This window comes from Schistocerca nitens, unplaced genomic scaffold, assembly GCF_023898315.1.
Source record: "Schistocerca nitens isolate TAMUIC-IGC-003100 unplaced genomic scaffold, iqSchNite1.1 HiC_scaffold_377, whole genome shotgun sequence".
In the NCBI taxonomy this organism is placed as follows: domain Eukaryota; kingdom Metazoa; phylum Arthropoda; class Insecta; order Orthoptera; family Acrididae; genus Schistocerca; species Schistocerca nitens.
Window position 1 is genome coordinate 1,363,307 of NW_026045911.1, and position 24,541 is coordinate 1,387,847.

At 52.3% G+C, this 24,541-nt stretch overlaps 52 non-coding genes across 52 annotated transcripts; 11 read left to right on the plus strand and 41 right to left on the minus strand.

Moving 5' to 3' along the window:
• Window positions 1-229: 229 nt before the first annotated feature.
• Window positions 230-302, minus strand: Trnam-cau (transfer RNA methionine (anticodon CAU)). Its single transcript has one exon. It is a non-coding gene; the product is annotated as a tRNA-Met (tRNA).
• A 974-nt stretch (window positions 303-1,276) lies between these two features.
• On the plus strand, window positions 1,277-1,348 carry Trnag-ucc (transfer RNA glycine (anticodon UCC)). The gene has a single exon. It is a non-coding gene; the product is annotated as a tRNA-Gly (tRNA).
• Window positions 1,349-1,613: 265 nt separating this feature from the next.
• On the minus strand, window positions 1,614-1,695 carry Trnas-aga (transfer RNA serine (anticodon AGA)). Its single transcript has one exon. It is a non-coding gene; the product is annotated as a tRNA-Ser (tRNA).
• A 140-nt stretch (window positions 1,696-1,835) lies between these two features.
• Trnak-uuu (transfer RNA lysine (anticodon UUU)) lies at window positions 1,836-1,908 on the minus strand. The gene has a single exon. It is a non-coding gene; the product is annotated as a tRNA-Lys (tRNA).
• A 296-nt stretch (window positions 1,909-2,204) lies between these two features.
• On the minus strand, window positions 2,205-2,276 carry Trnae-uuc (transfer RNA glutamic acid (anticodon UUC)). The gene has a single exon. It is a non-coding gene; the product is annotated as a tRNA-Glu (tRNA).
• Window positions 2,277-2,563: 287 nt separating this feature from the next.
• On the minus strand, window positions 2,564-2,636 carry Trnam-cau (transfer RNA methionine (anticodon CAU)). The gene has a single exon. It is a non-coding gene; the product is annotated as a tRNA-Met (tRNA).
• A 974-nt stretch (window positions 2,637-3,610) lies between these two features.
• Window positions 3,611-3,682, plus strand: Trnag-ucc (transfer RNA glycine (anticodon UCC)). The gene has a single exon. It is a non-coding gene; the product is annotated as a tRNA-Gly (tRNA).
• A 227-nt stretch (window positions 3,683-3,909) lies between these two features.
• Trnas-aga (transfer RNA serine (anticodon AGA)) lies at window positions 3,910-3,991 on the minus strand. The gene has a single exon. It is a non-coding gene; the product is annotated as a tRNA-Ser (tRNA).
• Window positions 3,992-4,131: 140 nt separating this feature from the next.
• On the minus strand, window positions 4,132-4,204 carry Trnak-uuu (transfer RNA lysine (anticodon UUU)). Its single transcript has one exon. It is a non-coding gene; the product is annotated as a tRNA-Lys (tRNA).
• Window positions 4,205-4,500: 296 nt separating this feature from the next.
• On the minus strand, window positions 4,501-4,572 carry Trnae-uuc (transfer RNA glutamic acid (anticodon UUC)). The gene has a single exon. It is a non-coding gene; the product is annotated as a tRNA-Glu (tRNA).
• A 287-nt stretch (window positions 4,573-4,859) lies between these two features.
• Trnam-cau (transfer RNA methionine (anticodon CAU)) lies at window positions 4,860-4,932 on the minus strand. Its single transcript has one exon. It is a non-coding gene; the product is annotated as a tRNA-Met (tRNA).
• Window positions 4,933-5,906: 974 nt separating this feature from the next.
• Trnag-ucc (transfer RNA glycine (anticodon UCC)) lies at window positions 5,907-5,978 on the plus strand. Its single transcript has one exon. It is a non-coding gene; the product is annotated as a tRNA-Gly (tRNA).
• A 265-nt stretch (window positions 5,979-6,243) lies between these two features.
• On the minus strand, window positions 6,244-6,325 carry Trnas-aga (transfer RNA serine (anticodon AGA)). The gene has a single exon. It is a non-coding gene; the product is annotated as a tRNA-Ser (tRNA).
• Window positions 6,326-6,465: 140 nt separating this feature from the next.
• On the minus strand, window positions 6,466-6,538 carry Trnak-uuu (transfer RNA lysine (anticodon UUU)). The gene has a single exon. It is a non-coding gene; the product is annotated as a tRNA-Lys (tRNA).
• A 296-nt stretch (window positions 6,539-6,834) lies between these two features.
• Trnae-uuc (transfer RNA glutamic acid (anticodon UUC)) lies at window positions 6,835-6,906 on the minus strand. The gene has a single exon. It is a non-coding gene; the product is annotated as a tRNA-Glu (tRNA).
• Window positions 6,907-7,193: 287 nt separating this feature from the next.
• Window positions 7,194-7,266, minus strand: Trnam-cau (transfer RNA methionine (anticodon CAU)). The gene has a single exon. It is a non-coding gene; the product is annotated as a tRNA-Met (tRNA).
• Window positions 7,267-8,240: 974 nt separating this feature from the next.
• On the plus strand, window positions 8,241-8,312 carry Trnag-ucc (transfer RNA glycine (anticodon UCC)). Its single transcript has one exon. It is a non-coding gene; the product is annotated as a tRNA-Gly (tRNA).
• Window positions 8,313-8,539: 227 nt separating this feature from the next.
• Window positions 8,540-8,621, minus strand: Trnas-aga (transfer RNA serine (anticodon AGA)). Its single transcript has one exon. It is a non-coding gene; the product is annotated as a tRNA-Ser (tRNA).
• Window positions 8,622-8,761: 140 nt separating this feature from the next.
• Trnak-uuu (transfer RNA lysine (anticodon UUU)) lies at window positions 8,762-8,834 on the minus strand. Its single transcript has one exon. It is a non-coding gene; the product is annotated as a tRNA-Lys (tRNA).
• Window positions 8,835-9,130: 296 nt separating this feature from the next.
• Window positions 9,131-9,202, minus strand: Trnae-uuc (transfer RNA glutamic acid (anticodon UUC)). Its single transcript has one exon. It is a non-coding gene; the product is annotated as a tRNA-Glu (tRNA).
• A 287-nt stretch (window positions 9,203-9,489) lies between these two features.
• On the minus strand, window positions 9,490-9,562 carry Trnam-cau (transfer RNA methionine (anticodon CAU)). The gene has a single exon. It is a non-coding gene; the product is annotated as a tRNA-Met (tRNA).
• A 974-nt stretch (window positions 9,563-10,536) lies between these two features.
• On the plus strand, window positions 10,537-10,608 carry Trnag-ucc (transfer RNA glycine (anticodon UCC)). Its single transcript has one exon. It is a non-coding gene; the product is annotated as a tRNA-Gly (tRNA).
• A 227-nt stretch (window positions 10,609-10,835) lies between these two features.
• Window positions 10,836-10,917, minus strand: Trnas-aga (transfer RNA serine (anticodon AGA)). The gene has a single exon. It is a non-coding gene; the product is annotated as a tRNA-Ser (tRNA).
• A 140-nt stretch (window positions 10,918-11,057) lies between these two features.
• Window positions 11,058-11,130, minus strand: Trnak-uuu (transfer RNA lysine (anticodon UUU)). The gene has a single exon. It is a non-coding gene; the product is annotated as a tRNA-Lys (tRNA).
• Window positions 11,131-11,426: 296 nt separating this feature from the next.
• On the minus strand, window positions 11,427-11,498 carry Trnae-uuc (transfer RNA glutamic acid (anticodon UUC)). Its single transcript has one exon. It is a non-coding gene; the product is annotated as a tRNA-Glu (tRNA).
• Window positions 11,499-11,785: 287 nt separating this feature from the next.
• Trnam-cau (transfer RNA methionine (anticodon CAU)) lies at window positions 11,786-11,858 on the minus strand. The gene has a single exon. It is a non-coding gene; the product is annotated as a tRNA-Met (tRNA).
• Window positions 11,859-12,832: 974 nt separating this feature from the next.
• On the plus strand, window positions 12,833-12,904 carry Trnag-ucc (transfer RNA glycine (anticodon UCC)). The gene has a single exon. It is a non-coding gene; the product is annotated as a tRNA-Gly (tRNA).
• Window positions 12,905-13,169: 265 nt separating this feature from the next.
• Window positions 13,170-13,251, minus strand: Trnas-aga (transfer RNA serine (anticodon AGA)). The gene has a single exon. It is a non-coding gene; the product is annotated as a tRNA-Ser (tRNA).
• Window positions 13,252-13,391: 140 nt separating this feature from the next.
• On the minus strand, window positions 13,392-13,464 carry Trnak-uuu (transfer RNA lysine (anticodon UUU)). Its single transcript has one exon. It is a non-coding gene; the product is annotated as a tRNA-Lys (tRNA).
• Window positions 13,465-13,760: 296 nt separating this feature from the next.
• Window positions 13,761-13,832, minus strand: Trnae-uuc (transfer RNA glutamic acid (anticodon UUC)). The gene has a single exon. It is a non-coding gene; the product is annotated as a tRNA-Glu (tRNA).
• Window positions 13,833-14,119: 287 nt separating this feature from the next.
• Trnam-cau (transfer RNA methionine (anticodon CAU)) lies at window positions 14,120-14,192 on the minus strand. Its single transcript has one exon. It is a non-coding gene; the product is annotated as a tRNA-Met (tRNA).
• A 974-nt stretch (window positions 14,193-15,166) lies between these two features.
• On the plus strand, window positions 15,167-15,238 carry Trnag-ucc (transfer RNA glycine (anticodon UCC)). The gene has a single exon. It is a non-coding gene; the product is annotated as a tRNA-Gly (tRNA).
• Window positions 15,239-15,503: 265 nt separating this feature from the next.
• Trnas-aga (transfer RNA serine (anticodon AGA)) lies at window positions 15,504-15,585 on the minus strand. Its single transcript has one exon. It is a non-coding gene; the product is annotated as a tRNA-Ser (tRNA).
• Window positions 15,586-15,725: 140 nt separating this feature from the next.
• Trnak-uuu (transfer RNA lysine (anticodon UUU)) lies at window positions 15,726-15,798 on the minus strand. The gene has a single exon. It is a non-coding gene; the product is annotated as a tRNA-Lys (tRNA).
• A 296-nt stretch (window positions 15,799-16,094) lies between these two features.
• Trnae-uuc (transfer RNA glutamic acid (anticodon UUC)) lies at window positions 16,095-16,166 on the minus strand. The gene has a single exon. It is a non-coding gene; the product is annotated as a tRNA-Glu (tRNA).
• Window positions 16,167-16,453: 287 nt separating this feature from the next.
• Trnam-cau (transfer RNA methionine (anticodon CAU)) lies at window positions 16,454-16,526 on the minus strand. The gene has a single exon. It is a non-coding gene; the product is annotated as a tRNA-Met (tRNA).
• Window positions 16,527-17,500: 974 nt separating this feature from the next.
• On the plus strand, window positions 17,501-17,572 carry Trnag-ucc (transfer RNA glycine (anticodon UCC)). The gene has a single exon. It is a non-coding gene; the product is annotated as a tRNA-Gly (tRNA).
• A 265-nt stretch (window positions 17,573-17,837) lies between these two features.
• Window positions 17,838-17,919, minus strand: Trnas-aga (transfer RNA serine (anticodon AGA)). Its single transcript has one exon. It is a non-coding gene; the product is annotated as a tRNA-Ser (tRNA).
• A 140-nt stretch (window positions 17,920-18,059) lies between these two features.
• Trnak-uuu (transfer RNA lysine (anticodon UUU)) lies at window positions 18,060-18,132 on the minus strand. The gene has a single exon. It is a non-coding gene; the product is annotated as a tRNA-Lys (tRNA).
• Window positions 18,133-18,428: 296 nt separating this feature from the next.
• On the minus strand, window positions 18,429-18,500 carry Trnae-uuc (transfer RNA glutamic acid (anticodon UUC)). The gene has a single exon. It is a non-coding gene; the product is annotated as a tRNA-Glu (tRNA).
• A 287-nt stretch (window positions 18,501-18,787) lies between these two features.
• On the minus strand, window positions 18,788-18,860 carry Trnam-cau (transfer RNA methionine (anticodon CAU)). Its single transcript has one exon. It is a non-coding gene; the product is annotated as a tRNA-Met (tRNA).
• Window positions 18,861-19,834: 974 nt separating this feature from the next.
• Window positions 19,835-19,906, plus strand: Trnag-ucc (transfer RNA glycine (anticodon UCC)). Its single transcript has one exon. It is a non-coding gene; the product is annotated as a tRNA-Gly (tRNA).
• A 227-nt stretch (window positions 19,907-20,133) lies between these two features.
• On the minus strand, window positions 20,134-20,215 carry Trnas-aga (transfer RNA serine (anticodon AGA)). The gene has a single exon. It is a non-coding gene; the product is annotated as a tRNA-Ser (tRNA).
• A 140-nt stretch (window positions 20,216-20,355) lies between these two features.
• Trnak-uuu (transfer RNA lysine (anticodon UUU)) lies at window positions 20,356-20,428 on the minus strand. Its single transcript has one exon. It is a non-coding gene; the product is annotated as a tRNA-Lys (tRNA).
• A 296-nt stretch (window positions 20,429-20,724) lies between these two features.
• Window positions 20,725-20,796, minus strand: Trnae-uuc (transfer RNA glutamic acid (anticodon UUC)). Its single transcript has one exon. It is a non-coding gene; the product is annotated as a tRNA-Glu (tRNA).
• A 287-nt stretch (window positions 20,797-21,083) lies between these two features.
• On the minus strand, window positions 21,084-21,156 carry Trnam-cau (transfer RNA methionine (anticodon CAU)). The gene has a single exon. It is a non-coding gene; the product is annotated as a tRNA-Met (tRNA).
• Window positions 21,157-22,130: 974 nt separating this feature from the next.
• Trnag-ucc (transfer RNA glycine (anticodon UCC)) lies at window positions 22,131-22,202 on the plus strand. Its single transcript has one exon. It is a non-coding gene; the product is annotated as a tRNA-Gly (tRNA).
• A 265-nt stretch (window positions 22,203-22,467) lies between these two features.
• Trnas-aga (transfer RNA serine (anticodon AGA)) lies at window positions 22,468-22,549 on the minus strand. The gene has a single exon. It is a non-coding gene; the product is annotated as a tRNA-Ser (tRNA).
• Window positions 22,550-22,689: 140 nt separating this feature from the next.
• On the minus strand, window positions 22,690-22,762 carry Trnak-uuu (transfer RNA lysine (anticodon UUU)). Its single transcript has one exon. It is a non-coding gene; the product is annotated as a tRNA-Lys (tRNA).
• A 296-nt stretch (window positions 22,763-23,058) lies between these two features.
• Window positions 23,059-23,130, minus strand: Trnae-uuc (transfer RNA glutamic acid (anticodon UUC)). Its single transcript has one exon. It is a non-coding gene; the product is annotated as a tRNA-Glu (tRNA).
• A 287-nt stretch (window positions 23,131-23,417) lies between these two features.
• Trnam-cau (transfer RNA methionine (anticodon CAU)) lies at window positions 23,418-23,490 on the minus strand. Its single transcript has one exon. It is a non-coding gene; the product is annotated as a tRNA-Met (tRNA).
• Window positions 23,491-24,464: 974 nt separating this feature from the next.
• Window positions 24,465-24,536, plus strand: Trnag-ucc (transfer RNA glycine (anticodon UCC)). The gene has a single exon. It is a non-coding gene; the product is annotated as a tRNA-Gly (tRNA).
• Window positions 24,537-24,541: the final 5 nt, after the last annotated feature.

Sequence of the window (24,541 nt, forward strand, 5' to 3'; positions counted from 1 at the left end):
CTCACTGCTGTTCTCTGTTTGCCAGCATATTTGCGCACAGCTCGAAATTGACTATTCGTTATTTTACTCATAACAGGTTAAGAGAAAGATCAAAGTTGTACGTTGTCATAATTGGAAATAAACATTTTGACGCTGAGCGTAGACTCCTTGTGGATAACGAATGACAATTAAGTTCGTTCCCTAGCAACAGCAACATCGTTAATTCAGCCGTGATGTACAGCAAATTAAATGCCCCGGGTGAGGATCGAACTCACGACCTTAAGATTATGAGACTTACGCGCTACCTACTGCGCTACCGAGGCACGTTGCGAGCAACGTTCCAGGAAACTTGGTAAGTCTCGCATATTAGAGATAGACAGTTTGCGCTCTCTGAAGAATCTGTTGTGTTGCTACACGTGCTTTCCCGACTTGCTAGATTAAACTGCTGCCGCAGCTTTTTCAACGGAACGCAGCACTGCCTGAGGTTACAGTCCATCGCCCTTGCGGCGCCTGAACACAGCGGCCTGTTGGGCCAGGCCGACGTTACAGCTCAGAAATAGCACGCGACCGTCCAAGTACGGTCTCTTGCGTGCTGCGTGTTTGGTTCTTCTCACAGCGAATCCTGCTATACATTCCTGAGGCTGACGGAGCTCAAGCGAGGAATCGGTGCGGCAGCATTATAGCGATAACAGCAGAACGATGCATCGGCCGGGAATCGAACCCGGGCCGCCCGCGTGCTAAGCGAGCATTCTACCACTTTTTTTTTCTTCTCATTTCGTTCGTTGCATTTGTTGGGGGCGGACGTCCGATGACGCCCGTTCAAGTTCATCGTTGACTCAGTCTTTTATTACAGAGGGCAGATAACTGTCAGACCGAACACGCTGAGTTATCGTGCCGGCAAACCTTAAGATTATGAGACTTACGCGCTGCTTACTGCACTACTGAGGCACATGCCACTGAACCACCGATGCTCGACAAGCTGCCCGTGCTTCCCGAGCAGTTTTCTGCAGGGAAAGTGGGATTGCCACCCAGCGACGTCGGATGAAACCGAAAAAAGTGCTACACACGCGGAGTCCTCCACTACACTGCCTTAAGACGACCACTCATCACTATCGTGTGAGTAACCTTGCGGCTGCGGCGACTAGTCTCGCCCAAAGACGCAGCGTGCGTGGAGGCGCTACCCGAATGCGTGTGGATGCACCCTCCTAGCTCGTAAAGCGCCTACAGCTACTATCACCGTGGGCCGCTGCTGGCGGGCGGGAAGCCGACACAGCGCGGCGTCGCGAGGAGCGGCTGTGCGGTGGTGGTGTAATGGTGAGCATAGTTGCCTTCCAAGCAGTTGATCCGGGTTCGATTCCCGGCCACCGCAAGTAACGCTAGTTTTTTCGTATATAGTATGTGAGCCGCGTGCTGTTAAATTAACGTTTTTGTCGTCGTTACTCCACGCAGACCATCCTGTAGTATGTCCCGACTTGTCCCGACTTTGCTCGGCTGACGCGAAAGCTGACGCTTGGAATTCGCCCTTATCAAAAGGACAGGCACTATAAACGGCTGTGAGAGGCGAGGTACCAAAACGACAGGCAAACTGCGAAATTTTCTGCTCCTTCTTCTTAAACAAAAAAAGAAAAAACGGACGCAGTCGGTAGGACTCGAACCTACGCTCCCAGAGGGAATCTGATTTCTAGTCAGACGCCTTAACCACTCGGCCACGACTGCTCGTAACTGAAGAGTCCCTCGAATCGTGAAAAATCAAACCCGTCTGCGCAGAATTTTGACAGGAAACGAACTCCGTGCACTGATTACGGCAGGGCTACCATCGCTACGAGACGAGCCATTACGGAAACGTTAAAAATCTTCGCCCGGACAGGGACTCGAACCCTGGACCCTTAGGTTAAAAGCCTAATGCTCTACCGACTGAGCTATCCGGGCTCACGCTTCTTGCGGATGGAGCGGCTGCAAGCAACGTGAATAACTGGAACGCGTGTGTAGGCGTACTACGGTAATATCTGGCTTCTGGCGCAACTGGCGACTTCACCGACTTCCCACTGACGCTGGTAGCAGCCCAACAGCTGACCAGCGCCTCCTCTCCCTTTACCCCGGTGCTGACAGTAATTGCATCATGTGCCTGTTTTCCCCGATTACATTCGGTTGAAGCTCCGCAAGGAGGGCGAAAAACGAACGTTGGAAGGCCAAAACATGGAGCGTTGGGTGCGTAAAAACTTCCGTTCCGGTACCGGGAATCGAACCCGGGCCTCCTGGGTGAAAGCCAGCTATCCTAGCCACTAGACCACACCGGATTTGCGCTATGACGTGAGGTTCACTCCGTTTCCTCTCGTATTTCGTGCTGAACCTGGACTCACTGCTGTTCTCTGTTTGCCAGCATATTTGCGCACAGCTCGAAATTGACTATTCGTTATTTTACTCATAACAGGTTAAGAGAAAGATCAAAGTTGTACGTTGTCATAATTGGAAATAAACATTTTGACGCTGAGCGTAGACTCCTTGTGGATAACGAATGACAATTAAGTTCGTTCCCTAGCAACAGCAACATCGTTAATTCAGCCGTGATGTACAGCAAATTAAATGCCCCGGGTGAGGATCGAACTCACGACCTTAAGATTATGAGACTTACGCGCTACCTACTGCGCTACCGAGGCACGTTGCGAGCAACGTTCCAGGAAACTTGGTAAGTCTCGCATATTAGAGATAGACAGTTTGCGCTCTCTGAAGAATCTGTTGTGTTGCTACACGTGCTTTCCCGACTTGCTAGATTAAACTGCTGCCGCAGCTTTTTCAACGGAACGCAGCACTGCCTGAGGTTACAGTCCATCGCCCTTGCGGCGCCTGAACACAGCGGCCTGTTGGGCCAGGCCGACGTTACAGCTCAGAAATAGCACGCGACCGTCCAAGTACGGTCTCTTGCGTGCTGCGTGTTTGGTTCTTCTCACAGCGAATCCTGCTATACATTCCTGAGGCTGACGGAGCTCAAGCGAGGAATCGGTGCGGCAGCATTATAGCGATAACAGCAGAACGATGCATCGGCCGGGAATCGAACCCGGGCCGCCCGCGTGCTAAGCGAGCATTCTACCACTTTTTTTTTCTTCTCATTTCGTTCGTTGCATTTGTTGGGGGCGGACGTCCGATGACGCCCGTTCAAGTTCATCGTTGACTCAGTCTTTTATTACAGAGGGCAGATAACTGTCAGACCGAACACGCTGAGTTATCGTGCCGGCAAACCTTAAGATTATGAGACTTACGCGCTGCTTACTGCACTACTGAGGCACATGCCACTGAACCACCGATGCTCGACAAGCTGCCCGTGCTTCCCGAGCAGTTTTCTGCAGGGAAAGTGGGATTGCCACCCAGCGACGTCGGATGAAACCGAAAAAAGTGCTACACACGCGGAGTCCTCCACTACACTGCCTTAAGACGACCACTCATCACTATCGTGTGAGTAACCTTGCGGCTGCGGCGACTAGTCTCGCCCAAAGACGCAGCGTGCGTGGAGGCGCTACCCGAATGCGTGTGGATGCACCCTCCTAGCTCGTAAAGCGCCTACAGCTACTATCACCGTGGGCCGCTGCTGGCGGGCGGGAAGCCGACACAGCGCGGCGTCGCGAGGAGCGGCTGTGCGGTGGTGGTGTAATGGTGAGCATAGTTGCCTTCCAAGCAGTTGATCCGGGTTCGATTCCCGGCCACCGCAAGTAACGCTAGTTTTTTCGTATATAGTATGTGAGCCGCGTGCTGTTAAATTAACGTTTTTGTCGTCGTTACTCCACGCAGACCATCCTCGCGAAAGCTGACGCTTGGAATTCGCCCTTATCAAAAGGACAGGCACTATAAACGGCTGTGAGAGGCGAGGTACCAAAACGACAGGCAAACTGCGAAATTTTCTGCTCCTTCTTCTTAAACAAAAAAAGAAAAAACGGACGCAGTCGGTAGGACTCGAACCTACGCTGCCAGAGGGAATCTGATTTCTAGTCAGACGCCTTAACCACTCGGCCACGACTGCTCGTAACTGAAGAGTCCCTCGAAACGTGAAAAATCAAACCCGTCTGCGCAGAATTTTGACAGGAAACGAACTCCGTGCACTGATTACGGCAGGGCTACCATCGCTACGAGACGAGCCATTACGGAAACGTTAAAAATCTTCGCCCGGACAGGGACTCGAACCCTGGACCCTTAGGTTAAAAGCCTAATGCTCTACCGACTGAGCTATCCGGGCTCACGCTTCTTGCGGATGGAGCGGCTGCAAGCAACGTGAATAACTGGAACGCGTGTGTAGGCGTACTACGGTAATATCTGGCTTCTGGCGCAACTGGCGACTTCACCGACTTCCCACTGACGCTGGTAGCAGCCCAACAGCTGACCAGCGCCTCCTCTCCCTTTACCCCGGTGCTGACAGTAATTGCATCATGTGCCTGTTTTCCCCGATTACATTCGGTTGAAGCTCCGCAAGGAGGGCGAAAAACGAACGTTGGAAGGCCAAAACATGGAGCGTTGGGTGCGTAAAAACTTCCGTTCCGGTACCGGGAATCGAACCCGGGCCTCCTGGGTGAAAGCCAGCTATCCTAGCCACTAGACCACACCGGATTTGCGCTATGACGTGAGGTTCACTCCGTTTCCTCTCGTATTTCGTGCTGAACCTGGACTCACTGCTGTTCTCTGTTTGCCAGCATATTTGCGCACAGCTCGAAATTGACTATTCGTTATTTTACTCATAACAGGTTAAGAGAAAGATCAAAGTTGTACGTTGTCATAATTGGAAATAAACATTTTGACGCTGAGCGTAGACTCCTTGTGGATAACGAATGACAATTAAGTTCGTTCCCTAGCAACAGCAACATCGTTAATTCAGCCGTGATGTACAGCAAATTAAATGCCCCGGGTGAGGATCGAACTCACGACCTTAAGATTATGAGACTTACGCGCTACCTACTGCGCTACCGAGGCACGTTGCGAGCAACGTTCCAGGAAACTTGGTAAGTCTCGCATATTAGAGATAGACAGTTTGCGCTCTCTGAAGAATCTGTTGTGTTGCTACACGTGCTTTCCCGACTTGCTAGATTAAACTGCTGCCGCAGCTTTTTCAACGGAACGCAGCACTGCCTGAGGTTACAGTCCATCGCCCTTGCGGCGCCTGAACACAGCGGCCTGTTGGGCCAGGCCGACGTTACAGCTCAGAAATAGCACGCGACCGTCCAAGTACGGTCTCTTGCGTGCTGCGTGTTTGGTTCTTCTCACAGCGAATCCTGCTATACATTCCTGAGGCTGACGGAGCTCAAGCGAGGAATCGGTGCGGCAGCATTATAGCGATAACAGCAGAACGATGCATCGGCCGGGAATCGAACCCGGGCCGCCCGCGTGCTAAGCGAGCATTCTACCACTTTTTTTTTCTTCTCATTTCGTTCGTTGCATTTGTTGGGGGCGGACGTCCGATGACGCCCGTTCAAGTTCATCGTTGACTCAGTCTTTTATTACAGAGGGCAGATAACTGTCAGACCGAACACGCTGAGTTATCGTGCCGGCAAACCTTAAGATTATGAGACTTACGCGCTGCTTACTGCACTACTGAGGCACATGCCACTGAACCACCGATGCTCGACAAGCTGCCCGTGCTTCCCGAGCAGTTTTCTGCAGGGAAAGTGGGATTGCCACCCAGCGACGTCGGATGAAACCGAAAAAAGTGCTACACACGCGGAGTCCTCCACTACACTGCCTTAAGACGACCACTCATCACTATCGTGTGAGTAACCTTGCGGCTGCGGCGACTAGTCTCGCCCAAAGACGCAGCGTGCGTGGAGGCGCTACCCGAATGCGTGTGGATGCACCCTCCTAGCTCGTAAAGCGCCTACAGCTACTATCACCGTGGGCCGCTGCTGGCGGGCGGGAAGCCGACACAGCGCGGCGTCGCGAGGAGCGGCTGTGCGGTGGTGGTGTAATGGTGAGCATAGTTGCCTTCCAAGCAGTTGATCCGGGTTCGATTCCCGGCCACCGCAAGTAACGCTAGTTTTTTCGTATATAGTATGTGAGCCGCGTGCTGTTAAATTAACGTTTTTGTCGTCGTTACTCCACGCAGACCATCCTGTAGTATGTCCCGACTTGTCCCGACTTTGCTCGGCTGACGCGAAAGCTGACGCTTGGAATTCGCCCTTATCAAAAGGACAGGCACTATAAACGGCTGTGAGAGGCGAGGTACCAAAACGACAGGCAAACTGCGAAATTTTCTGCTCCTTCTTCTTAAACAAAAAAAGAAAAAACGGACGCAGTCGGTAGGACTCGAACCTACGCTCCCAGAGGGAATCTGATTTCTAGTCAGACGCCTTAACCACTCGGCCACGACTGCTCGTAACTGAAGAGTCCCTCGAATCGTGAAAAATCAAACCCGTCTGCGCAGAATTTTGACAGGAAACGAACTCCGTGCACTGATTACGGCAGGGCTACCATCGCTACGAGACGAGCCATTACGGAAACGTTAAAAATCTTCGCCCGGACAGGGACTCGAACCCTGGACCCTTAGGTTAAAAGCCTAATGCTCTACCGACTGAGCTATCCGGGCTCACGCTTCTTGCGGATGGAGCGGCTGCAAGCAACGTGAATAACTGGAACGCGTGTGTAGGCGTACTACGGTAATATCTGGCTTCTGGCGCAACTGGCGACTTCACCGACTTCCCACTGACGCTGGTAGCAGCCCAACAGCTGACCAGCGCCTCCTCTCCCTTTACCCCGGTGCTGACAGTAATTGCATCATGTGCCTGTTTTCCCCGATTACATTCGGTTGAAGCTCCGCAAGGAGGGCGAAAAACGAACGTTGGAAGGCCAAAACATGGAGCGTTGGGTGCGTAAAAACTTCCGTTCCGGTACCGGGAATCGAACCCGGGCCTCCTGGGTGAAAGCCAGCTATCCTAGCCACTAGACCACACCGGATTTGCGCTATGACGTGAGGTTCACTCCGTTTCCTCTCGTATTTCGTGCTGAACCTGGACTCACTGCTGTTCTCTGTTTGCCAGCATATTTGCGCACAGCTCGAAATTGACTATTCGTTATTTTACTCATAACAGGTTAAGAGAAAGATCAAAGTTGTACGTTGTCATAATTGGAAATAAACATTTTGACGCTGAGCGTAGACTCCTTGTGGATAACGAATGACAATTAAGTTCGTTCCCTAGCAACAGCAACATCGTTAATTCAGCCGTGATGTACAGCAAATTAAATGCCCCGGGTGAGGATCGAACTCACGACCTTAAGATTATGAGACTTACGCGCTACCTACTGCGCTACCGAGGCACGTTGCGAGCAACGTTCCAGGAAACTTGGTAAGTCTCGCATATTAGAGATAGACAGTTTGCGCTCTCTGAAGAATCTGTTGTGTTGCTACACGTGCTTTCCCGACTTGCTAGATTAAACTGCTGCCGCAGCTTTTTCAACGGAACGCAGCACTGCCTGAGGTTACAGTCCATCGCCCTTGCGGCGCCTGAACACAGCGGCCTGTTGGGCCAGGCCGACGTTACAGCTCAGAAATAGCACGCGACCGTCCAAGTACGGTCTCTTGCGTGCTGCGTGTTTGGTTCTTCTCACAGCGAATCCTGCTATACATTCCTGAGGCTGACGGAGCTCAAGCGAGGAATCGGTGCGGCAGCATTATAGCGATAACAGCAGAACGATGCATCGGCCGGGAATCGAACCCGGGCCGCCCGCGTGCTAAGCGAGCATTCTACCACTTTTTTTTTCTTCTCATTTCGTTCGTTGCATTTGTTGGGGGCGGACGTCCGATGACGCCCGTTCAAGTTCATCGTTGACTCAGTCTTTTATTACAGAGGGCAGATAACTGTCAGACCGAACACGCTGAGTTATCGTGCCGGCAAACCTTAAGATTATGAGACTTACGCGCTGCTTACTGCACTACTGAGGCACATGCCACTGAACCACCGATGCTCGACAAGCTGCCCGTGCTTCCCGAGCAGTTTTCTGCAGGGAAAGTGGGATTGCCACCCAGCGACGTCGGATGAAACCGAAAAAAGTGCTACACACGCGGAGTCCTCCACTACACTGCCTTAAGACGACCACTCATCACTATCGTGTGAGTAACCTTGCGGCTGCGGCGACTAGTCTCGCCCAAAGACGCAGCGTGCGTGGAGGCGCTACCCGAATGCGTGTGGATGCACCCTCCTAGCTCGTAAAGCGCCTACAGCTACTATCACCGTGGGCCGCTGCTGGCGGGCGGGAAGCCGACACAGCGCGGCGTCGCGAGGAGCGGCTGTGCGGTGGTGGTGTAATGGTGAGCATAGTTGCCTTCCAAGCAGTTGATCCGGGTTCGATTCCCGGCCACCGCAAGTAACGCTAGTTTTTTCGTATATAGTATGTGAGCCGCGTGCTGTTAAATTAACGTTTTTGTCGTCGTTACTCCACGCAGACCATCCTCGCGAAAGCTGACGCTTGGAATTCGCCCTTATCAAAAGGACAGGCACTATAAACGGCTGTGAGAGGCGAGGTACCAAAACGACAGGCAAACTGCGAAATTTTCTGCTCCTTCTTCTTAAACAAAAAAAGAAAAAACGGACGCAGTCGGTAGGACTCGAACCTACGCTGCCAGAGGGAATCTGATTTCTAGTCAGACGCCTTAACCACTCGGCCACGACTGCTCGTAACTGAAGAGTCCCTCGAAACGTGAAAAATCAAACCCGTCTGCGCAGAATTTTGACAGGAAACGAACTCCGTGCACTGATTACGGCAGGGCTACCATCGCTACGAGACGAGCCATTACGGAAACGTTAAAAATCTTCGCCCGGACAGGGACTCGAACCCTGGACCCTTAGGTTAAAAGCCTAATGCTCTACCGACTGAGCTATCCGGGCTCACGCTTCTTGCGGATGGAGCGGCTGCAAGCAACGTGAATAACTGGAACGCGTGTGTAGGCGTACTACGGTAATATCTGGCTTCTGGCGCAACTGGCGACTTCACCGACTTCCCACTGACGCTGGTAGCAGCCCAACAGCTGACCAGCGCCTCCTCTCCCTTTACCCCGGTGCTGACAGTAATTGCATCATGTGCCTGTTTTCCCCGATTACATTCGGTTGAAGCTCCGCAAGGAGGGCGAAAAACGAACGTTGGAAGGCCAAAACATGGAGCGTTGGGTGCGTAAAAACTTCCGTTCCGGTACCGGGAATCGAACCCGGGCCTCCTGGGTGAAAGCCAGCTATCCTAGCCACTAGACCACACCGGATTTGCGCTATGACGTGAGGTTCACTCCGTTTCCTCTCGTATTTCGTGCTGAACCTGGACTCACTGCTGTTCTCTGTTTGCCAGCATATTTGCGCACAGCTCGAAATTGACTATTCGTTATTTTACTCATAACAGGTTAAGAGAAAGATCAAAGTTGTACGTTGTCATAATTGGAAATAAACATTTTGACGCTGAGCGTAGACTCCTTGTGGATAACGAATGACAATTAAGTTCGTTCCCTAGCAACAGCAACATCGTTAATTCAGCCGTGATGTACAGCAAATTAAATGCCCCGGGTGAGGATCGAACTCACGACCTTAAGATTATGAGACTTACGCGCTACCTACTGCGCTACCGAGGCACGTTGCGAGCAACGTTCCAGGAAACTTGGTAAGTCTCGCATATTAGAGATAGACAGTTTGCGCTCTCTGAAGAATCTGTTGTGTTGCTACACGTGCTTTCCCGACTTGCTAGATTAAACTGCTGCCGCAGCTTTTTCAACGGAACGCAGCACTGCCTGAGGTTACAGTCCATCGCCCTTGCGGCGCCTGAACACAGCGGCCTGTTGGGCCAGGCCGACGTTACAGCTCAGAAATAGCACGCGACCGTCCAAGTACGGTCTCTTGCGTGCTGCGTGTTTGGTTCTTCTCACAGCGAATCCTGCTATACATTCCTGAGGCTGACGGAGCTCAAGCGAGGAATCGGTGCGGCAGCATTATAGCGATAACAGCAGAACGATGCATCGGCCGGGAATCGAACCCGGGCCGCCCGCGTGCTAAGCGAGCATTCTACCACTTTTTTTTTCTTCTCATTTCGTTCGTTGCATTTGTTGGGGGCGGACGTCCGATGACGCCCGTTCAAGTTCATCGTTGACTCAGTCTTTTATTACAGAGGGCAGATAACTGTCAGACCGAACACGCTGAGTTATCGTGCCGGCAAACCTTAAGATTATGAGACTTACGCGCTGCTTACTGCACTACTGAGGCACATGCCACTGAACCACCGATGCTCGACAAGCTGCCCGTGCTTCCCGAGCAGTTTTCTGCAGGGAAAGTGGGATTGCCACCCAGCGACGTCGGATGAAACCGAAAAAAGTGCTACACACGCGGAGTCCTCCACTACACTGCCTTAAGACGACCACTCATCACTATCGTGTGAGTAACCTTGCGGCTGCGGCGACTAGTCTCGCCCAAAGACGCAGCGTGCGTGGAGGCGCTACCCGAATGCGTGTGGATGCACCCTCCTAGCTCGTAAAGCGCCTACAGCTACTATCACCGTGGGCCGCTGCTGGCGGGCGGGAAGCCGACACAGCGCGGCGTCGCGAGGAGCGGCTGTGCGGTGGTGGTGTAATGGTGAGCATAGTTGCCTTCCAAGCAGTTGATCCGGGTTCGATTCCCGGCCACCGCAAGTAACGCTAGTTTTTTCGTATATAGTATGTGAGCCGCGTGCTGTTAAATTAACGTTTTTGTCGTCGTTACTCCACGCAGACCATCCTCGCGAAAGCTGACGCTTGGAATTCGCCCTTATCAAAAGGACAGGCACTATAAACGGCTGTGAGAGGCGAGGTACCAAAACGACAGGCAAACTGCGAAATTTTCTGCTCCTTCTTCTTAAACAAAAAAAGAAAAAACGGACGCAGTCGGTAGGACTCGAACCTACGCTGCCAGAGGGAATCTGATTTCTAGTCAGACGCCTTAACCACTCGGCCACGACTGCTCGTAACTGAAGAGTCCCTCGAAACGTGAAAAATCAAACCCGTCTGCGCAGAATTTTGACAGGAAACGAACTCCGTGCACTGATTACGGCAGGGCTACCATCGCTACGAGACGAGCCATTACGGAAACGTTAAAAATCTTCGCCCGGACAGGGACTCGAACCCTGGACCCTTAGGTTAAAAGCCTAATGCTCTACCGACTGAGCTATCCGGGCTCACGCTTCTTGCGGATGGAGCGGCTGCAAGCAACGTGAATAACTGGAACGCGTGTGTAGGCGTACTACGGTAATATCTGGCTTCTGGCGCAACTGGCGACTTCACCGACTTCCCACTGACGCTGGTAGCAGCCCAACAGCTGACCAGCGCCTCCTCTCCCTTTACCCCGGTGCTGACAGTAATTGCATCATGTGCCTGTTTTCCCCGATTACATTCGGTTGAAGCTCCGCAAGGAGGGCGAAAAACGAACGTTGGAAGGCCAAAACATGGAGCGTTGGGTGCGTAAAAACTTCCGTTCCGGTACCGGGAATCGAACCCGGGCCTCCTGGGTGAAAGCCAGCTATCCTAGCCACTAGACCACACCGGATTTGCGCTATGACGTGAGGTTCACTCCGTTTCCTCTCGTATTTCGTGCTGAACCTGGACTCACTGCTGTTCTCTGTTTGCCAGCATATTTGCGCACAGCTCGAAATTGACTATTCGTTATTTTACTCATAACAGGTTAAGAGAAAGATCAAAGTTGTACGTTGTCATAATTGGAAATAAACATTTTGACGCTGAGCGTAGACTCCTTGTGGATAACGAATGACAATTAAGTTCGTTCCCTAGCAACAGCAACATCGTTAATTCAGCCGTGATGTACAGCAAATTAAATGCCCCGGGTGAGGATCGAACTCACGACCTTAAGATTATGAGACTTACGCGCTACCTACTGCGCTACCGAGGCACGTTGCGAGCAACGTTCCAGGAAACTTGGTAAGTCTCGCATATTAGAGATAGACAGTTTGCGCTCTCTGAAGAATCTGTTGTGTTGCTACACGTGCTTTCCCGACTTGCTAGATTAAACTGCTGCCGCAGCTTTTTCAACGGAACGCAGCACTGCCTGAGGTTACAGTCCATCGCCCTTGCGGCGCCTGAACACAGCGGCCTGTTGGGCCAGGCCGACGTTACAGCTCAGAAATAGCACGCGACCGTCCAAGTACGGTCTCTTGCGTGCTGCGTGTTTGGTTCTTCTCACAGCGAATCCTGCTATACATTCCTGAGGCTGACGGAGCTCAAGCGAGGAATCGGTGCGGCAGCATTATAGCGATAACAGCAGAACGATGCATCGGCCGGGAATCGAACCCGGGCCGCCCGCGTGCTAAGCGAGCATTCTACCACTTTTTTTTTCTTCTCATTTCGTTCGTTGCATTTGTTGGGGGCGGACGTCCGATGACGCCCGTTCAAGTTCATCGTTGACTCAGTCTTTTATTACAGAGGGCAGATAACTGTCAGACCGAACACGCTGAGTTATCGTGCCGGCAAACCTTAAGATTATGAGACTTACGCGCTGCTTACTGCACTACTGAGGCACATGCCACTGAACCACCGATGCTCGACAAGCTGCCCGTGCTTCCCGAGCAGTTTTCTGCAGGGAAAGTGGGATTGCCACCCAGCGACGTCGGATGAAACCGAAAAAAGTGCTACACACGCGGAGTCCTCCACTACACTGCCTTAAGACGACCACTCATCACTATCGTGTGAGTAACCTTGCGGCTGCGGCGACTAGTCTCGCCCAAAGACGCAGCGTGCGTGGAGGCGCTACCCGAATGCGTGTGGATGCACCCTCCTAGCTCGTAAAGCGCCTACAGCTACTATCACCGTGGGCCGCTGCTGGCGGGCGGGAAGCCGACACAGCGCGGCGTCGCGAGGAGCGGCTGTGCGGTGGTGGTGTAATGGTGAGCATAGTTGCCTTCCAAGCAGTTGATCCGGGTTCGATTCCCGGCCACCGCAAGTAACGCTAGTTTTTTCGTATATAGTATGTGAGCCGCGTGCTGTTAAATTAACGTTTTTGTCGTCGTTACTCCACGCAGACCATCCTGTAGTATGTCCCGACTTGTCCCGACTTTGCTCGGCTGACGCGAAAGCTGACGCTTGGAATTCGCCCTTATCAAAAGGACAGGCACTATAAACGGCTGTGAGAGGCGAGGTACCAAAACGACAGGCAAACTGCGAAATTTTCTGCTCCTTCTTCTTAAACAAAAAAAGAAAAAACGGACGCAGTCGGTAGGACTCGAACCTACGCTGCCAGAGGGAATCTGATTTCTAGTCAGACGCCTTAACCACTCGGCCACGACTGCTCGTAACTGAAGAGTCCCTCGAAACGTGAAAAATCAAACCCGTCTGCGCAGAATTTTGACAGGAAACGAACTCCGTGCACTGATTACGGCAGGGCTACCATCGCTACGAGACGAGCCATTACGGAAACGTTAAAAATCTTCGCCCGGACAGGGACTCGAACCCTGGACCCTTAGGTTAAAAGCCTAATGCTCTACCGACTGAGCTATCCGGGCTCACGCTTCTTGCGGATGGAGCGGCTGCAAGCAACGTGAATAACTGGAACGCGTGTGTAGGCGTACTACGGTAATATCTGGCTTCTGGCGCAACTGGCGACTTCACCGACTTCCCACTGACGCTGGTAGCAGCCCAACAGCTGACCAGCGCCTCCTCTCCCTTTACCCCGGTGCTGACAGTAATTGCATCATGTGCCTGTTTTCCCCGATTACATTCGGTTGAAGCTCCGCAAGGAGGGCGAAAAACGAACGTTGGAAGGCCAAAACATGGAGCGTTGGGTGCGTAAAAACTTCCGTTCCGGTACCGGGAATCGAACCCGGGCCTCCTGGGTGAAAGCCAGCTATCCTAGCCACTAGACCACACCGGATTTGCGCTATGACGTGAGGTTCACTCCGTTTCCTCTCGTATTTCGTGCTGAACCTGGACTCACTGCTGTTCTCTGTTTGCCAGCATATTTGCGCACAGCTCGAAATTGACTATTCGTTATTTTACTCATAACAGGTTAAGAGAAAGATCAAAGTTGTACGTTGTCATAATTGGAAATAAACATTTTGACGCTGAGCGTAGACTCCTTGTGGATAACGAATGACAATTAAGTTCGTTCCCTAGCAACAGCAACATCGTTAATTCAGCCGTGATGTACAGCAAATTAAATGCCCCGGGTGAGGATCGAACTCACGACCTTAAGATTATGAGACTTACGCGCTACCTACTGCGCTACCGAGGCACGTTGCGAGCAACGTTCCAGGAAACTTGGTAAGTCTCGCATATTAGAGATAGACAGTTTGCGCTCTCTGAAGAATCTGTTGTGTTGCTACACGTGCTTTCCCGACTTGCTAGATTAAACTGCTGCCGCAGCTTTTTCAACGGAACGCAGCACTGCCTGAGGTTACAGTCCATCGCCCTTGCGGCGCCTGAACACAGCGGCCTGTTGGGCCAGGCCGACGTTACAGCTCAGAAATAGCACGCGACCGTCCAAGTACGGTCTCTTGCGTGCTGCGTGTTTGGTTCTTCTCACAGCGAATCCTGCTATACATTCCTGAGGCTGACGGAGCTCAAGCGAGGAATCGGTGCGGCAGCATTATAGCGATAACAGCAGAACGATGCATCGGCCGGGAATCGAACCCGGGCCGCCCGCGTGCTAAGCGAGCATTCTACCACTTTTTTTTTCTTCTCATTTCGTTCGTTGCATTTGTTGGGGGCGGACGTCCGATGACGCCCGTTCAAGTTCATCGTTGACTCAGTCTTTTATTACAGAGGGCAGATAACTGTCAGACCGAACACGCTGAGTTATCGTGCCGGCAAACCTTAAGATTATGAGACTTACGCGCTGCTTACTGCACTACTGAGGCACATGCCACTGAACCACCGATGCTCGACAAGCTGCCCGTGCTTCCCGAGCAGTTTTCTGCAGGGAAAGTGGGATTGCCACCCAGCGACGTCGGATGAAACCGAAAAAAGTGCTACACACGCGGAGTCCTCCACTACACTGCCTTAAGACGACCACTCATCACTATCGTGTGAGTAACCTTGCGGCTGCGGCGACTAGTCTCGCCCAAAGACGCAGCGTGCGTGGAGGCGCTACCCGAATGCGTGTGGATGCACCCTCCTAGCTCGTAAAGCGCCTACAGCTACTATCACCGTGGGCCGCTGCTGGCGGGCGGGAAGCCGACACAGCGCGGCGTCGCGAGGAGCGGCTGTGCGGTGGTGGTGTAATGGTGAGCATAGTTGCCTTCCAAGCAGTTGATCCGGGTTCGATTCCCGGCCACCGCAAGTAACGCTAGTTTTTTCGTATATAGTATGTGAGCCGCGTGCTGTTAAATTAACGTTTTTGTCGTCGTTACTCCACGCAGACCATCCTGTAGTATGTCCCGACTTGTCCCGACTTTGCTCGGCTGACGCGAAAGCTGACGCTTGGAATTCGCCCTTATCAAAAGGACAGGCACTATAAACGGCTGTGAGAGGCGAGGTACCAAAACGACAGGCAAACTGCGAAATTTTCTGCTCCTTCTTCTTAAACAAAAAAAGAAAAAACGGACGCAGTAGGTAGGACTCGAACCTACGCTCCCAGAGGGAATCTGATTTCTAGTCAGACGCCTTAACCACTCGGCCACGACTGCTCGTAACTGAAGAGTCCCTCGAATCGTGAAAAATCAAACCCGTCTGCGCAGAATTTTGACAGGAAACGAACTCCGTGCACTGATTACGGCAGGGCTACCATCGCTACGAGACGAGCCATTACGGAAACGTTAAAAATCTTCGCCCGGACAGGGACTCGAACCCTGGACCCTTAGGTTAAAAGCCTAATGCTCTACCGACTGAGCTATCCGGGCTCACGCTTCTTGCGGATGGAGCGGCTGCAAGCAACGTGAATAACTGGAACGCGTGTGTAGGCGTACTACGGTAATATCTGGCTTCTGGCGCAACTGGCGACTTCACCGACTTCCCACTGACGCTGGTAGCAGCCCAACAGCTGACCAGCGCCTCCTCTCCCTTTACCCCGGTGCTGACAGTAATTGCATCATGTGCCTGTTTTCCCCGATTACATTCGGTTGAAGCTCCGCAAGGAGGGCGAAAAACGAACGTTGGAAGGCCAAAACATGGAGCGTTGGGTGCGTAAAAACTTCCGTTCCGGTACCGGGAATCGAACCCGGGCCTCCTGGGTGAAAGCCAGCTATCCTAGCCACTAGACCACACCGGATTTGCGCTATGACGTGAGGTTCACTCCGTTTCCTCTCGTATTTCGTGCTGAACCTGGACTCACTGCTGTTCTCTGTTTGCCAGCATATTTGCGCACAGCTCGAAATTGACTATTCGTTATTTTACTCATAACAGGTTAAGAGAAAGATCAAAGTTGTACGTTGTCATAATTGGAAATAAACATTTTGACGCTGAGCGTAGACTCCTTGTGGATAACGAATGACAATTAAGTTCGTTCCCTAGCAACAGCAACATCGTTAATTCAGCCGTGATGTACAGCAAATTAAATGCCCCGGGTGAGGATCGAACTCACGACCTTAAGATTATGAGACTTACGCGCTACCTACTGCGCTACCGAGGCACGTTGCGAGCAACGTTCCAGGAAACTTGGTAAGTCTCGCATATTAGAGATAGACAGTTTGCGCTCTCTGAAGAATCTGTTGTGTTGCTACACGTGCTTTCCCGACTTGCTAGATTAAACTGCTGCCGCAGCTTTTTCAACGGAACGCAGCACTGCCTGAGGTTACAGTCCATCGCCCTTGCGGCGCCTGAACACAGCGGCCTGTTGGGCCAGGCCGACGTTACAGCTCAGAAATAGCACGCGACCGTCCAAGTACGGTCTCTTGCGTGCTGCGTGTTTGGTTCTTCTCACAGCGAATCCTGCTATACATTCCTGAGGCTGACGGAGCTCAAGCGAGGAATCGGTGCGGCAGCATTATAGCGATAACAGCAGAACGATGCATCGGCCGGGAATCGAACCCGGGCCGCCCGCGTGCTAAGCGAGCATTCTACCACTTTTTTTTTCTTCTCATTTCGTTCGTTGCATTTGTTGGGGGCGGACGTCCGATGACGCCCGTTCAAGTTCATCGTTGACTCAGTCTTTTATTACAGAGGGCAGATAACTGTCAGACCGAACACGCTGAGTTATCGTGCCGGCAAACCTTAAGATTATGAGACTTACGCGCTGCTTACTGCACTACTGAGGCACATGCCACTGAACCACCGATGCTCGACAAGCTGCCCGTGCTTCCCGAGCAGTTTTCTGCAGGGAAAGTGGGATTGCCACCCAGCGACGTCGGATGAAACCGAAAAAAGTGCTACACACGCGGAGTCCTCCACTACACTGCCTTAAGACGACCACTCATCACTATCGTGTGAGTAACCTTGCGGCTGCGGCGACTAGTCTCGCCCAAAGACGCAGCGTGCGTGGAGGCGCTACCCGAATGCGTGTGGATGCACCCTCCTAGCTCGTAAAGCGCCTACAGCTACTATCACCGTGGGCCGCTGCTGGCGGGCGGGAAGCCGACACAGCGCGGCGTCGCGAGGAGCGGCTGTGCGGTGGTGGTGTAATGGTGAGCATAGTTGCCTTCCAAGCAGTTGATCCGGGTTCGATTCCCGGCCACCGCAAGTAACGCTAGTTTTTTCGTATATAGTATGTGAGCCGCGTGCTGTTAAATTAACGTTTTTGTCGTCGTTACTCCACGCAGACCATCCTGTAGTATGTCCCGACTTGTCCCGACTTTGCTCGGCTGACGCGAAAGCTGACGCTTGGAATTCGCCCTTATCAAAAGGACAGGCACTATAAACGGCTGTGAGAGGCGAGGTACCAAAACGACAGGCAAACTGCGAAATTTTCTGCTCCTTCTTCTTAAACAAAAAAAGAAAAAACGGACGCAGTCGGTAGGACTCGAACCTACGCTCCCAGAGGGAATCTGATTTCTAGTCAGACGCCTTAACCACTCGGCCACGACTGCTCGTAACTGAAGAGTCCCTCGAATCGTGAAAAATCAAACCCGTCTGCGCAGAATTTTGACAGGAAACGAACTCCGTGCACTGATTACGGCAGGGCTACCATCGCTACGAGACGAGCCATTACGGAAACGTTAAAAATCTTCGCCCGGACAGGGACTCGAACCCTGGACCCTTAGGTTAAAAGCCTAATGCTCTACCGACTGAGCTATCCGGGCTCACGCTTCTTGCGGATGGAGCGGCTGCAAGCAACGTGAATAACTGGAACGCGTGTGTAGGCGTACTACGGTAATATCTGGCTTCTGGCGCAACTGGCGACTTCACCGACTTCCCACTGACGCTGGTAGCAGCCCAACAGCTGACCAGCGCCTCCTCTCCCTTTACCCCGGTGCTGACAGTAATTGCATCATGTGCCTGTTTTCCCCGATTACATTCGGTTGAAGCTCCGCAAGGAGGGCGAAAAACGAACGTTGGAAGGCCAAAACATGGAGCGTTGGGTGCGTAAAAACTTCCGTTCCGGTACCGGGAATCGAACCCGGGCCTCCTGGGTGAAAGCCAGCTATCCTAGCCACTAGACCACACCGGATTTGCGCTATGACGTGAGGTTCACTCCGTTTCCTCTCGTATTTCGTGCTGAACCTGGACTCACTGCTGTTCTCTGTTTGCCAGCATATTTGCGCACAGCTCGAAATTGACTATTCGTTATTTTACTCATAACAGGTTAAGAGAAAGATCAAAGTTGTACGTTGTCATAATTGGAAATAAACATTTTGACGCTGAGCGTAGACTCCTTGTGGATAACGAATGACAATTAAGTTCGTTCCCTAGCAACAGCAACATCGTTAATTCAGCCGTGATGTACAGCAAATTAAATGCCCCGGGTGAGGATCGAACTCACGACCTTAAGATTATGAGACTTACGCGCTACCTACTGCGCTACCGAGGCACGTTGCGAGCAACGTTCCAGGAAACTTGGTAAGTCTCGCATATTAGAGATAGACAGTTTGCGCTCTCTGAAGAATCTGTTGTGTTGCTACACGTGCTTTCCCGACTTGCTAGATTAAACTGCTGCCGCAGCTTTTTCAACGGAACGCAGCACTGCCTGAGGTTACAGTCCATCGCCCTTGCGGCGCCTGAACACAGCGGCCTGTTGGGCCAGGCCGACGTTACAGCTCAGAAATAGCACGCGACCGTCCAAGTACGGTCTCTTGCGTGCTGCGTGTTTGGTTCTTCTCACAGCGAATCCTGCTATACATTCCTGAGGCTGACGGAGCTCAAGCGAGGAATCGGTGCGGCAGCATTATAGCGATAACAGCAGAACGATGCATCGGCCGGGAATCGAACCCGGGCCGCCCGCGTGCTAAGCGAGCATTCTACCACTTTTTTTTTCTTCTCATTTCGTTCGTTGCATTTGTTGGGGGCGGACGTCCGATGACGCCCGTTCAAGTTCATCGTTGACTCAGTCTTTTATTACAGAGGGCAGATAACTGTCAGACCGAACACGCTGAGTTATCGTGCCGGCAAACCTTAAGATTATGAGACTTACGCGCTGCTTACTGCACTACTGAGGCACATGCCACTGAACCACCGATGCTCGACAAGCTGCCCGTGCTTCCCGAGCAGTTTTCTGCAGGGAAAGTGGGATTGCCACCCAGCGACGTCGGATGAAACCGAAAAAAGTGCTACACACGCGGAGTCCTCCACTACACTGCCTTAAGACGACCACTCATCACTATCGTGTGAGTAACCTTGCGGCTGCGGCGACTAGTCTCGCCCAAAGACGCAGCGTGCGTGGAGGCGCTACCCGAATGCGTGTGGATGCACCCTCCTAGCTCGTAAAGCGCCTACAGCTACTATCACCGTGGGCCGCTGCTGGCGGGCGGGAAGCCGACACAGCGCGGCGTCGCGAGGAGCGGCTGTGCGGTGGTGGTGTAATGGTGAGCATAGTTGCCTTCCAAGCAGTTGATCCGGGTTCGATTCCCGGCCACCGCAAGTAACGCTAGTTTTTTCGTATATAGTATGTGAGCCGCGTGCTGTTAAATTAACGTTTTTGTCGTCGTTACTCCACGCAGACCATCCTCGCGAAAGCTGACGCTTGGAATTCGCCCTTATCAAAAGGACAGGCACTATAAACGGCTGTGAGAGGCGAGGTACCAAAACGACAGGCAAACTGCGAAATTTTCTGCTCCTTCTTCTTAAACAAAAAAAGAAAAAACGGACGCAGTCGGTAGGACTCGAACCTACGCTGCCAGAGGGAATCTGATTTCTAGTCAGACGCCTTAACCACTCGGCCACGACTGCTCGTAACTGAAGAGTCCCTCGAAACGTGAAAAATCAAACCCGTCTGCGCAGAATTTTGACAGGAAACGAACTCCGTGCACTGATTACGGCAGGGCTACCATCGCTACGAGACGAGCCATTACGGAAACGTTAAAAATCTTCGCCCGGACAGGGACTCGAACCCTGGACCCTTAGGTTAAAAGCCTAATGCTCTACCGACTGAGCTATCCGGGCTCACGCTTCTTGCGGATGGAGCGGCTGCAAGCAACGTGAATAACTGGAACGCGTGTGTAGGCGTACTACGGTAATATCTGGCTTCTGGCGCAACTGGCGACTTCACCGACTTCCCACTGACGCTGGTAGCAGCCCAACAGCTGACCAGCGCCTCCTCTCCCTTTACCCCGGTGCTGACAGTAATTGCATCATGTGCCTGTTTTCCCCGATTACATTCGGTTGAAGCTCCGCAAGGAGGGCGAAAAACGAACGTTGGAAGGCCAAAACATGGAGCGTTGGGTGCGTAAAAACTTCCGTTCCGGTACCGGGAATCGAACCCGGGCCTCCTGGGTGAAAGCCAGCTATCCTAGCCACTAGACCACACCGGATTTGCGCTATGACGTGAGGTTCACTCCGTTTCCTCTCGTATTTCGTGCTGAACCTGGACTCACTGCTGTTCTCTGTTTGCCAGCATATTTGCGCACAGCTCGAAATTGACTATTCGTTATTTTACTCATAACAGGTTAAGAGAAAGATCAAAGTTGTACGTTGTCATAATTGGAAATAAACATTTTGACGCTGAGCGTAGACTCCTTGTGGATAACGAATGACAATTAAGTTCGTTCCCTAGCAACAGCAACATCGTTAATTCAGCCGTGATGTACAGCAAATTAAATGCCCCGGGTGAGGATCGAACTCACGACCTTAAGATTATGAGACTTACGCGCTACCTACTGCGCTACCGAGGCACGTTGCGAGCAACGTTCCAGGAAACTTGGTAAGTCTCGCATATTAGAGATAGACAGTTTGCGCTCTCTGAAGAATCTGTTGTGTTGCTACACGTGCTTTCCCGACTTGCTAGATTAAACTGCTGCCGCAGCTTTTTCAACGGAACGCAGCACTGCCTGAGGTTACAGTCCATCGCCCTTGCGGCGCCTGAACACAGCGGCCTGTTGGGCCAGGCCGACGTTACAGCTCAGAAATAGCACGCGACCGTCCAAGTACGGTCTCTTGCGTGCTGCGTGTTTGGTTCTTCTCACAGCGAATCCTGCTATACATTCCTGAGGCTGACGGAGCTCAAGCGAGGAATCGGTGCGGCAGCATTATAGCGATAACAGCAGAACGATGCATCGGCCGGGAATCGAACCCGGGCCGCCCGCGTGCTAAGCGAGCATTCTACCACTTTTTTTTTCTTCTCATTTCGTTCGTTGCATTTGTTGGGGGCGGACGTCCGATGACGCCCGTTCAAGTTCATCGTTGACTCAGTCTTTTATTACAGAGGGCAGATAACTGTCAGACCGAACACGCTGAGTTATCGTGCCGGCAAACCTTAAGATTATGAGACTTACGCGCTGCTTACTGCACTACTGAGGCACATGCCACTGAACCACCGATGCTCGACAAGCTGCCCGTGCTTCCCGAGCAGTTTTCTGCAGGGAAAGTGGGATTGCCACCCAGCGACGTCGGATGAAACCGAAAAAAGTGCTACACACGCGGAGTCCTCCACTACACTGCCTTAAGACGACCACTCATCACTATCGTGTGAGTAACCTTGCGGCTGCGGCGACTAGTCTCGCCCAAAGACGCAGCGTGCGTGGAGGCGCTACCCGAATGCGTGTGGATGCACCCTCCTAGCTCGTAAAGCGCCTACAGCTACTATCACCGTGGGCCGCTGCTGGCGGGCGGGAAGCCGACACAGCGCGGCGTCGCGAGGAGCGGCTGTGCGGTGGTGGTGTAATGGTGAGCATAGTTGCCTTCCAAGCAGTTGATCCGGGTTCGATTCCCGGCCACCGCAAGTAACGCTAGTTTTTTCGTATATAGTATGTGAGCCGCGTGCTGTTAAATTAACGTTTTTGTCGTCGTTACTCCACGCAGACCATCCTGTAGTATGTCCCGACTTGTCCCGACTTTGCTCGGCTGACGCGAAAGCTGACGCTTGGAATTCGCCCTTATCAAAAGGACAGGCACTATAAACGGCTGTGAGAGGCGAGGTACCAAAACGACAGGCAAACTGCGAAATTTTCTGCTCCTTCTTCTTAAACAAAAAAAGAAAAAACGGACGCAGTCGGTAGGACTCGAACCTACGCTCCCAGAGGGAATCTGATTTCTAGTCAGACGCCTTAACCACTCGGCCACGACTGCTCGTAACTGAAGAGTCCCTCGAATCGTGAAAAATCAAACCCGTCTGCGCAGAATTTTGACAGGAAACGAACTCCGTGCACTGATTACGGCAGGGCTACCATCGCTACGAGACGAGCCATTACGGAAACGTTAAAAATCTTCGCCCGGACAGGGACTCGAACCCTGGACCCTTAGGTTAAAAGCCTAATGCTCTACCGACTGAGCTATCCGGGCTCACGCTTCTTGCGGATGGAGCGGCTGCAAGCAACGTGAATAACTGGAACGCGTGTGTAGGCGTACTACGGTAATATCTGGCTTCTGGCGCAACTGGCGACTTCACCGACTTCCCACTGACGCTGGTAGCAGCCCAACAGCTGACCAGCGCCTCCTCTCCCTTTACCCCGGTGCTGACAGTAATTGCATCATGTGCCTGTTTTCCCCGATTACATTCGGTTGAAGCTCCGCAAGGAGGGCGAAAAACGAACGTTGGAAGGCCAAAACATGGAGCGTTGGGTGCGTAAAAACTTCCGTTCCGGTACCGGGAATCGAACCCGGGCCTCCTGGGTGAAAGCCAGCTATCCTAGCCACTAGACCACACCGGATTTGCGCTATGACGTGAGGTTCACTCCGTTTCCTCTCGTATTTCGTGCTGAACCTGGACTCACTGCTGTTCTCTGTTTGCCAGCATATTTGCGCACAGCTCGAAATTGACTATTCGTTATTTTACTCATAACAGGTTAAGAGAAAGATCAAAGTTGTACGTTGTCATAATTGGAAATAAACATTTTGACGCTGAGCGTAGACTCCTTGTGGATAACGAATGACAATTAAGTTCGTTCCCTAGCAACAGCAACATCGTTAATTCAGCCGTGATGTACAGCAAATTAAATGCCCCGGGTGAGGATCGAACTCACGACCTTAAGATTATGAGACTTACGCGCTACCTACTGCGCTACCGAGGCACGTTGCGAGCAACGTTCCAGGAAACTTGGTAAGTCTCGCATATTAGAGATAGACAGTTTGCGCTCTCTGAAGAATCTGTTGTGTTGCTACACGTGCTTTCCCGACTTGCTAGATTAAACTGCTGCCGCAGCTTTTTCAACGGAACGCAGCACTGCCTGAGGTTACAGTCCATCGCCCTTGCGGCGCCTGAACACAGCGGCCTGTTGGGCCAGGCCGACGTTACAGCTCAGAAATAGCACGCGACCGTCCAAGTACGGTCTCTTGCGTGCTGCGTGTTTGGTTCTTCTCACAGCGAATCCTGCTATACATTCCTGAGGCTGACGGAGCTCAAGCGAGGAATCGGTGCGGCAGCATTATAGCGATAACAGCAGAACGATGCATCGGCCGGGAATCGAACCCGGGCCGCCCGCGTGCTAAGCGAGCATTCTACCACTTTTTTTTTCTTCTCATTTCGTTCGTTGCATTTGTTGGGGGCGGACGTCCGATGACGCCCGTTCAAGTTCATCGTTGACTCAGTCTTTTATTACAGAGGGCAGATAACTGTCAGACCGAACACGCTGAGTTATCGTGCCGGCAAACCTTAAGATTATGAGACTTACGCGCTGCTTACTGCACTACTGAGGCACATGCCACTGAACCACCGATGCTCGACAAGCTGCCCGTGCTTCCCGAGCAGTTTTCTGCAGGGAAAGTGGGATTGCCACCCAGCGACGTCGGATGAAACCGAAAAAAGTGCTACACACGCGGAGTCCTCCACTACACTGCCTTAAGACGACCACTCATCACTATCGTGTGAGTAACCTTGCGGCTGCGGCGACTAGTCTCGCCCAAAGACGCAGCGTGCGTGGAGGCGCTACCCGAATGCGTGTGGATGCACCCTCCTAGCTCGTAAAGCGCCTACAGCTACTATCACCGTGGGCCGCTGCTGGCGGGCGGGAAGCCGACACAGCGCGGCGTCGCGAGGAGCGGCTGTGCGGTGGTGGTGTAATGGTGAGCATAGTTGCCTTCCAAGCAGTTGATCCGGGTTCGATTCCCGGCCACCGCAAGTAA